This window comes from Acromyrmex echinatior, chromosome 10, assembly GCF_024713525.1.
Source record: "Acromyrmex echinatior isolate Ae372 chromosome 10, ASM2471352v2, whole genome shotgun sequence".
NCBI lineage: Eukaryota > Metazoa > Arthropoda > Insecta > Hymenoptera > Formicidae > Acromyrmex > Acromyrmex echinatior.
The window spans coordinates 12,766,435-12,776,703 of record NC_141861.1 but is presented as its reverse complement, the minus strand read 5'-3'; the positions used below and the strand labels follow the sequence as shown (position 1 = coordinate 12,776,703).

The window sequence follows — 10,269 nt, the reverse complement described above, 5'->3', positions numbered from 1 at the left end:
GAATATGAAGAACTAATTTATCAAAAAACTTTAAGATTATAATTAATTATCTCGAAAATAATTACCTTCACAAATTACAAACTTTATTATGAATTATTTAAAAACCGGTTCTTGATATTTTGGCCAGTCAGTATCAGACACAATGAGTCACTTTTAGTTTTAGCTAGTATTATTTAAGATTACAAATGGAAAAATTTAACATTAAAATGCTAATCAATTCCATGAAAATGAAAATTGGAAAGTAATCAAAAATCACATCAGAAAGATTCATTACTGCGTACGAACGACACTGACTGACTAGACGTGACAACTATGATGGAATAAGAAAGGTGAATTAACGCGTATAATGACGGCCAAGCAATAAACCAGCCAATCAGAAATTAGCCCATCGATGCAGTGTATTGAAATACAACATTGATCAGTATATGATAAAAGCAAAAACAAATTAAAAATTGGAAAATATATGGAATTACTGTTACAAAATTAATAAAATATGCAATAAAAATAAAATAATGATAAATAAATAATGATAAATAAGTTATAGTAATAAAGGATTAAATCAATAGAAGAAATCAATATAAAAGAATATAAATTTATTAAGCTTTATCAAGCTAATTCCTTTCGCAGTCTTTTCCACCTTTACATACATACGCTTTTAGAACATTTTCAACTTGTGTTCGCAATTAGATCTGATATGATATATACATGGACATATCTATCGAATATATCTATTACATTATCTACGAAATTCAATCAAATTTATCGTATATTACTTGGAAAATTAAATTGCAAGTGTACGCCATTGTTACTATATCCGTACAACAGAGATAGTATATTATCCAGACGTAAAACAAGGAATTCTTACAATCTAGCAGAACAAAGTTCACGCTTTTGTGTTAGAATATTACTTGAGACTGATTCTTATTTAGTACTCTATCAGTATAATTATTTAAAGGTGCTGGAACATTTTAAATTTGATTAAAATAAGAATATATATCTGCGAAATTATTATTAAAAAAATAATTTATCTTAGTTTTCTTCTATTTTCCTAAACTATCGACGAATATTTGAAATAACCATAATTCTCACGTACATGTGTAGCAGTATGCAGCTTTCTGCGCGAGTCCAGTTTAAGACTAACTACACAAAAAAAGAAAAGAAATATATAATAAAATAACTCATTTATATTATTATAGGAGCAAGTCAAATATTTTAATAGTTTTTATCACCTTTTCAAATGTTTTTAAGATAGGATGACTATCATTTCAGCAGTGATTTCTTTTAACTGTGGTATTATAGTTCTCGAATGTATCAATGTGATGAAGAACCATTTTAACTTTAAATGCATATGACATAAATGAAATTCTGACTGATTACTAAAATAGAAATAACTGTATAATGTTTCTGCTCGATCAAGAAGACAATAAAATAAATAAAAGAATAATAAAATAAAATAAAAAGAATAATAATATAAAATAAATTCGTAAATCATCCTTCAAAAGAAAAGTAATTTAGTTTAAGTAATTGGTAATTTTAGTAATTTTTAGCTTACCTTAAAATGTTATTTTTACGAAAGTTAAACGTGTACATGATTATTGTTCCAAATATGAACCAGGAAATAATGGTAATAATACAAAAGTTCTATAGTCGCAGCAATGATCTGAGAGATACCTTTGACTATTGACCAATCGAAACAGAGTCGTATGAAGAATATGAGCCATATATTTAGACAATAGATCATCTAAAGAAAAAACAAATTGTTAAGAAAATTAAATAATTCTGAATTATAAATTAGGAATAATTTTACTTACTTTGTGCATGTGGAACTGTTTGATTCGTCCGCGATATTGATTATCAATGTTGTTCTCCATATATTAATTATATCAATTTTTTCCATGGTAAAAATACCACAGAACTTTTATTTTCAATGCATATTTTTTTTGTTGGATAATCGATATAATTTTTTTCCCTTTTTCCAATTTGTTACTTTATCCAAAATTTTACCTTCTTTACTAAAAAAGTCATTGTGAAATTTCTTAAATTCATCATTCATTATTTCAGCTACATGAAGAAGTCTTTGTGATGGATACATATAATTTCTTCTAGATAATGAATAAAGCCAATCATTTGGTGGATTGAACAAATATTTAGTAGGAATTCCTAAATAACGATTCCTAAATTTATGGGCCACATATCCAGCTACGTATATCAAAGAATTTTTTTCAATAATATTTTGAGAAGTGTGTCACGTCCAGATTTTGACCTCTGAGACGGGGCATTGGGATCTGTTGATCTCTCGATTCGTGCTGTAATAATTACGCGGAGTAGCCGAGTATGGGAAGGGGAGAAAAGAACAGAAAAGAGAAAAAAAAACAAGACAAGATCAAGTTTCCGATGGGATCCCTTTTATTCTGCATTAAGGTTTCTTGACTATGCGGATCGCTCGGAAGACAGCTTCACGATGCGCGGTAAGCACGTCGGCTCCTTCTGAGTGAGCGGAGAGTCGGGGTTTCTCAGTACAGGATGGTACTCCGGACTCGGGTAGATCCACGACGGGTCCGAGAATATACGCGGGTCGAATTCCTCGGAGCGGTGATATTCGTGCACTAGGCTCCTATAAGCGGCCTCGCTCGGCGCACTCGCGGCATCCGTTGCTCCTGCGAACATCGTTGTCGTTTTAAATTTTGCACTCGCGTGGTGAGAGTGCCGCGGAGCATCACGGAGGGATATTGCTGGGGTGCTTGTTAGGAAGGGTGAGCTGAGCCCTCCGATAAGAAAGCCACTAGATAGAAAGTGAGGAGGCCAGCACTCTTTTTCCTTTGCGGGGGCAGCTGTTGAAATTGGAACGAGCGACAGAGATTCGAGTGTCGGGGTGGAGCGATGGGGGAACTCTAGAGGAGCCCTTGCGTCCCCGCTCGGACAATCGCCGGTGCTCTGTTTCAAGCTCTCAGGCGATTGAGGAAAGGAACGTCCTGAGCGCTGGCGAGTGCTCGAGAATGCCGGAATATGAAGAGCGTGAGGAGATGGCGGATTGCGCTCTATAACAGTGCGCTATCCCAGGTAATAGGTCGTCACTCGGGGTGTCGATGATGTGGAAGGGTGCATTAAGGACGGGAGTCGTGTTCTGCGTTAGGCTTGGCACTCTCACGCACTGACACTTAAAGAACGTCACAGATAAGACACGTAACACTTAGACACTTTAGGCACGACGAAATATAAAAGAGAAAAGAAAAAAAAAAAGAAAAAAAAGAATGTCAATTGAATTGATTATATTGGCACGGCCTTGATATACTGTTGATGCTCGAAATATGTACAAGGACAGATGAACTAAAACTAACAATCGAATAATTAATGTTCACTCTAATTATAATGCTCGCGATAACAAGAAAAAGACGATAGAAATATAATTAGAGTCTAATATAAAAGGCTCACGGCTTTATGCGGCACGCGTGGTGGTATTTTATAGTGACCAATTCGGATACCTTGCGTTTACTTGCGGAAAACGTATCTTGGTGAACTTTGACTAAAGCGACTAAAACGAAGTGTGCCCGTCCTGGATAAGGACCTCGTTATATACATTTTAGGACTATGACATCTCGCGAGCCAATGAAACCTCGGCTCCAATGGAACATTGTTCTAGAACATTCTATAAATTTTTAATTTATATGGTCTTTCTTTAATTAATGCAGGTTTAGCTCGTGCAGAACGTGAAAACGGATTTTTGCGAAGCCCTTTTGATTTCACGCACTTGCGTTCATTCGAGCTGTCCGTTTGATTACGATTCCAGTATCGAGAGTTTTATGCGTTCCATTTTCGGTATCAAGTTAATCTTTCTGCTCAATCATCCAATGGTTTTTCTTTGTATTTGTTTAGGTGGTTTTGAGAGTGTTGGAAGTTTCCGTTAGATAATTAGGAATCATAAAGCCCTTTATGAGAGCTACCTCGGGACCATTTACTTGCAGCTATATTAATTACAACTTTTAAATTAATTAATAAAGTTTCGTCGTTTATTATGTGGGAGCGCGCTTGAACGCGGTTTTCCTATCCGATCTTCGTGATTATCAATTTATTCGCTTTGATTGTTACCGCAAGCCGTAATCTTAGTGGGTTTTGCATTAAAGATTTTAATTAAATCAGTCGCGCGCAGGCGCGGTACATTTTCAGTTTAATTTCACTGTCACGCTGTGATTGCGTGACTCGTTGCTTTCGCTTGCGAGTTCGCGAGGTACACAGATCACGTTAAGATGTACTTTTCGATTATTTCGAAACGCGAGGCCTGAAGCCCGTTGTCATGACAACGCGTGACACTCAGCACGAATCGTTTATTTATGCTGGACGTTACAAGTGATACGTTCAAAATCATTGAGTAACTTTAGTGCGTCAGAAGAAGGCTTATAATTATTTAAATTTAACAAAAAGAATAAATAATTTATTTATTAACACGTATTAGGTGTACAACTTTGCTTCCGCCGTTTTTTTCCGAAATTCGAGGCTTTATTGTAAAAAACTAGTTATACATTTATGATTCAAAGTATTGTCCATCACTGGCCACTATTTCTCTCATCTTTCGGACAGCGTATGAATCCCGCGTCGAAAAAACTGGTCATCTTTTGAGGCGATCCACGAATCGATTCAATTTTTTACTTCTTCATAAGACCAGAAGTGCTGGCCAGCCAGGCCGTGTGTCATTGATCGAAACAAGTGATAGTCAGAGGGAGCAACGTCTGGAGAATACGGCGGGTGGGGTAGGACTTCCCATTTCAACGTTTCCAAGTATGTCTTGACCACTTTCGCAACATGGGATCGAGCATTGTCATGCTGCAAAATCACTTTATCGTGTCTCTCGTTGTATTGCGGCCGTTTGTCTTTCAGTGCTAGGCTCAAACGCATCAATTGCGTTCGATACTGATCGCCTGTGATTATTTCAGTCGGTTTTAACAGCTCATAATACACTACGCTGGTCTCACCAAATACAGAGCATGACCTTGGAGCCGTGAATATTCGATTTGGCCGTCGACGTGGAAGCATGGCCGGGAACTCCCCATGATTTTCTGCGCTTGGGGTTATCGTAATGAACCCATTTTTCGTCCCCAGTGCAATGCGATGCAAAAATCCCTTCCGTCTTTGCCTTTCAAGCAGCTGTTCACAAGCAAACAAACGCCGTTCAACATCTTTGCTTCAACTCGTACGGCACCCATTTCCTTGCTTCTGAATCATTTCCATGACTTTGAGGCGTTTTGAAATGGCTTGTTGAGTCACTCCCAATGATCGTGCCAATTCTTCTTGATTTTGACACGAGTCTTGATCAAGTAATGCCTCTAATTCTGCATCTTCGAAAACCTTCTCTCTTCCACCACTTGACGCCGGTCTTCGACGTCAAGATCACCGTTCTTGAAGCGTTGAAAACACTCACGACACGTTCTTTCACTAATAGCGGTTCACTCACCATAAGTATTTGAGAGCATTCGATGAGCCTCACCCGCAGATTTCTTCATATTGAAGCAGAAAATTAAAACCTTCTGCAAATGACGAGAATTTGGCTCGTAAACTGACATTTTCAATCGAGAATATTATAATGCAGATACAAATCGACTAATGTTTTTATGGGATTATGTTGACAGATGCCCAAGTTTATTATATGACGTCTATGATCTATTTATTTCGACCATCACTTACCGCTAAAGCTATCTATAGGAAAACGGCGGAAGCAAAGTTGTACACCTAATACATAAAATAGTAAATTGATTGAAGGCTGTAATCCTTTTCTTCAATCAATCATTGGAATATTTATAATAAAGTTAAATCTGCAAAAAAATGATAAATAAAAAATTTTAAAATTTAAAATAAAAAACAAAAAATAAAAATTGCTTTAATAGTTACTAACTGTTAAATATTAATTATTAAGTAATTATTAACAACGTAATTAATTTTAACTAATTAATTGCATTATTAATAATTTTCAATATTTACCTTTTCCATTTTCTTCTTGTACATTGTTTTCTGTTTTCTTTTTCCTCTGAATTTACATCTTCTTCTGAAGATACAAGTTATCATCAGTATTTTGATTACCTAGATTTTGAAATATAAAAATATCGTCTTCTCTCATTTCACTATCTGAATTTAGCAACGTAAAAATAGCTTCCTTTGAACGGACAATTTCATTTCATTTTAACTGGTGAATTTTTAGATCGTGGTTTTGTCTTTTTTACTTCAAAACAATCTTCGAAATGAAGATTACATATTCTGGCTATAAATAAAGCTATAAATGAGCGGAAAAGATGTTTTCGAATGGAAATTTAATCAACGTGAATATTCACGTAACAGATCACAATTTTTTATTTAAACAATTCACAAAATTGATGATTTCACAAAAATGTGTAACAAATTTTAAGTTGATAAGTTTAATACAATACAGCACAAATAAATGTGAATGGAAATTAACGTTTCCTTCTTACAGGCGAACACCCTTTCGAATCTCTGTAATAAGTCGAACGCGGCGATTTTTTTTCGGCGGAGCATCTCAGAGGTGATTGATCTCGATTACGGAGTATTAACTGCGACTAAGGGTTTGATCACCGCTCGATTCGGCCTTTTATCGACTTGATTGAACAAAGGCTCTTTTCGTTAATCGCTTATGAGATTCCCCCAAAATATGAATTTTTGAGGTGACCTCATAATTTAAGCCGCGATTGGCAATTTTTAATAATGACGGCCAAACGGCACGTTATCGCCATATGTGCCCGCAAAATCAGCGACTATGATTGGGGCATGAGCGAATTGCGCGTTTCGTGTCACGCAAGCGCGCGTGCACTGTGATCAATCAAAATTGTAATTGCCGTTTTTAACAATTGGTTTTTTGTGTATGTACAACATGTGGTTTTGATTACAATCTTGACTTTAACAAAGAAAGATGATCGTCAAGTTCATTTGGAAGCTTCTAGAATAATTTTAAATAATAATATAGTTTCTAGACGTTTATAAACTACATGCCGTACATACATTAATTCTATAAAATCGGCTTTACGGATGCTAATCTCGAACAGTAAGTACTATTAACAGTGATAGTGTTGATTTTAAATTATAACATAAGTATATATAATATTAATAATATTATATTTATGTTATAATTTTGTGTTCAAAACATTGAGAGTGACACGTGTTCAAAAACATTGAGAATGACACGATTGATGTCGAAACATCTGTATTGTGAATTTAAATATTGAACGTTTTTATTATTGGCTTCTTTTGTTTATATTTTTATAATATTATTGTTACTCAATGTAAAATAATAGATTAAATCTATAAAAATTAATTTTAACTTAAAAATATTGTGAAAATGTAAGACTCAATTAGAAGATTATAATCGAAATTAAAAGGCTATATATGAGCTAAAGTTAGATGGCTCGTAGCCATTTTACTTCATTAATTTCAATTTTTATATTAACTTACCCAATTTTACTTTCTGCTTCTTTTTTCTGGCAGGCATTGCTCACGAAGAGCAACATTCTTTAGGAAGGTAAAATAGTTTATTCCCTTAGTATCATTGTGACATGTACAACTGGTACAATTTTTTACATAACACTTCGGCATCGTTTCTATAAATAAAGTATAATAGAATATTTTATATTTAAATAAAATTAGTATATTTGGTAAGATTTATTGTTTTTCATTAAGAACACAATAAATCATTACATCCTTGTCAATATTAAAGAAAGATGAAATGATTTACATTGTCTCCTTGCTGGAAAGCACAATTTAATTACTATATTTTACAATAAATATTTTTCTTACTTACCTACTTTACATCACACTGTGAACTGCGATACGTGCACTGCAATGCTACGAACAGAATCCGAAAGCTAACTTAATCGTTCATCACGGAGGCAGCCATATTGTATTTTTGCATCGTAGGTTAATTTCTGATTGGCTGACAAAAGCAGTTACTGCGCATTCTTCTACTTGGTTCACCTTTCTTATTCCACCATGGTAACAACTACTCTAATCTTTATAGCTTATTTATGATCGGGAGGTAGGCCTTGGAAAGTTCCTCCATATCCATCTGCAAGTTAAATCCGTGCGTCTGTCTCCTGATGAATATCATCTCCGAAATCAATCTCTTCCTATAGTGAAGCTCCTCGTCCTGTATTGTAACATTGTCTCAATCGAAATTATGGCCCTCTTGTAACCGATGCTCCGTTATGACATTACGAGTAGAGGTGTTCATTGGATGTGGTTCTTATGATCCGTGATTCTTGACCTCAGCTGTCTCACGTCTGTCCCACATAACTTGCATCGCAACTCTTACACGAGATTTTATAAACAACATTTGACTTCTTGTCACGCGGTAAAGGATCCTTATGCACCCTAATAAATTCTCGTAATTTATTAGTACTGTAGAACGATACCCTCATACGCTCGCTATTCAATCTGCTTAACTTCTCAATAATACTACGAACAAAAGGAACAGTGAATCACGAAGGCTGCACTGCTTCAACAATATTATCATTAACAACACTTTTCCTATTACTAGCCATAATAATTTTCTTCAAACGATTGTTAATATTCTCAAATATAAAGTTCAATGGATAATTATTCTCTAACAATACTTTAATAATGAAACACGAATTATCAAGGTGAAATTTAGGATTCGAAAACGAAATTACCTTATCAACTAATCCCGCGATTGTACCTATTTTTTGAGAAACCGGATCAAAAATTCATGAATACGAATTACAATTACATTTTATGTGTATTATAATATATGTGTATATAATGTGTATACAATAACACAAAAAATATACTATTATTGACATATTAGTGAAGACATAAACATGTTAGTGAATTAATGATATATGCAATATTAAAATTATATTTTGTATATTATTGTGTATATGTACATTATAATACATATAAAATATAATTATAATTTATATTCACTAATAATGTTTTGTTATATGTTACAACAATGTTAGAATTATCAAAGTATAATGTAAATACAATTTTCTATATTAGATATATAGTCGATATATTAGTAATGAATAAGTACTATAAGTATCTATCTCTTTTTATTAGACAGAGTAAAAAGAGTTACATTATGTATGTGCAATGTCGTATTCATTTATATATATATATATATACAGGGTCCGGCAAAATGATCTTCCACATTTTAATCTTTAATAATTTAAAAATGTGGGAGATCATTTTGCTGCACCCTGTATATGTATATATATATATATATATATATATATATATATATATATATATGTGTGTGTTTGAGATCGGTAATTCGAAAGAAAAGCAAGAATTCTTTCAGTCGACCGACAGTAATTGTCATTGAACGCACGCATAAAGTGAGTTCGTGATTTCATCTCGAGCATGATCTTAATCCTCATTAAAATCATCGATTTGGCATTCTTTGTTCTTTTTAAACCAATTCGTTACACGCAAACAAGTTGTCGTTACCGACAACGGACAATCGAAAGTTCTAGAACAATTCAATTCGCGCACGCGAGCGCCGCGCTCCGACGAATACGTCACGCGCTGTCACCAATCCCACGTACGGATTTTCTGTCGCGCATGACTGTTACGTTGAACGTCGTTAGAAAAGAATTCAAAGCGCCAATCAATCTTGTACACCTAATGCCACGTAATAATTACGATTGTGGCAAAATTTCATTGGATTTTTCCCAAGAAGAAAGCCCAGGCCGAAAGCAATAAATGCTTCGATCTCGCCGTCCTCCTTCTTAGAGTCAAAAAAGTTCTCAGAGTTCTTAGAGTCATAGTCTCGCTACTATATCGCTTCGTAAAACCGCCGTGCTAACCGCTTAGTGAAAACCGCTATAAAACGAATCTTTTCGAGAAGTGCCGCGAACATCGCCGAGATTTTCCATCACCGCGATTCCAAATATAATTTGGAAAAGGTGACCGCATTTAATATTCTGTTAATCTAATATTTAATTAATTATATTTTCTGACTTTGTAACTGTGCATATTAAAGAAAATTCTTTTGTTGAATTACAAAGAAACGGAGTTCTCTTTACTGTCGCGTATCATATCAACCTTGAACCGTTCTCTCACTCGAATCTTTCCGCGCGGTGCATTCCCGCACAATATGAAACACGTGTCCATATATTGACAATAATATATGTTACATCTTGACTAAACCCTAAATGATATTGATCATAGGAAAAAGTGATACTACAACTGTATTTCGATATTCACTGCGAGTACTGAAAATACGTAACTATAGATTTTCAGTATTGACAGTGT

General features: G+C 34.4%; 1 long non-coding RNA gene across 1 annotated transcript; it reads right to left on the bottom strand.

The window, feature by feature from the left end:
* Window positions 1-2,579: 2,579 nt before the first annotated feature.
* On the bottom strand, window positions 2,580-8,859 carry LOC147908387 (uncharacterized). The gene is made up of 3 exons (XR_015546542.1): window positions 7,796-8,859; window positions 7,450-7,595; window positions 2,580-2,657 (listed from the first exon to the last, which is right to left on the bottom strand). It is a non-coding gene; the product is annotated as an uncharacterized LOC147908387 (long non-coding RNA).
* Window positions 8,860-10,269: the final 1,410 nt, after the last annotated feature.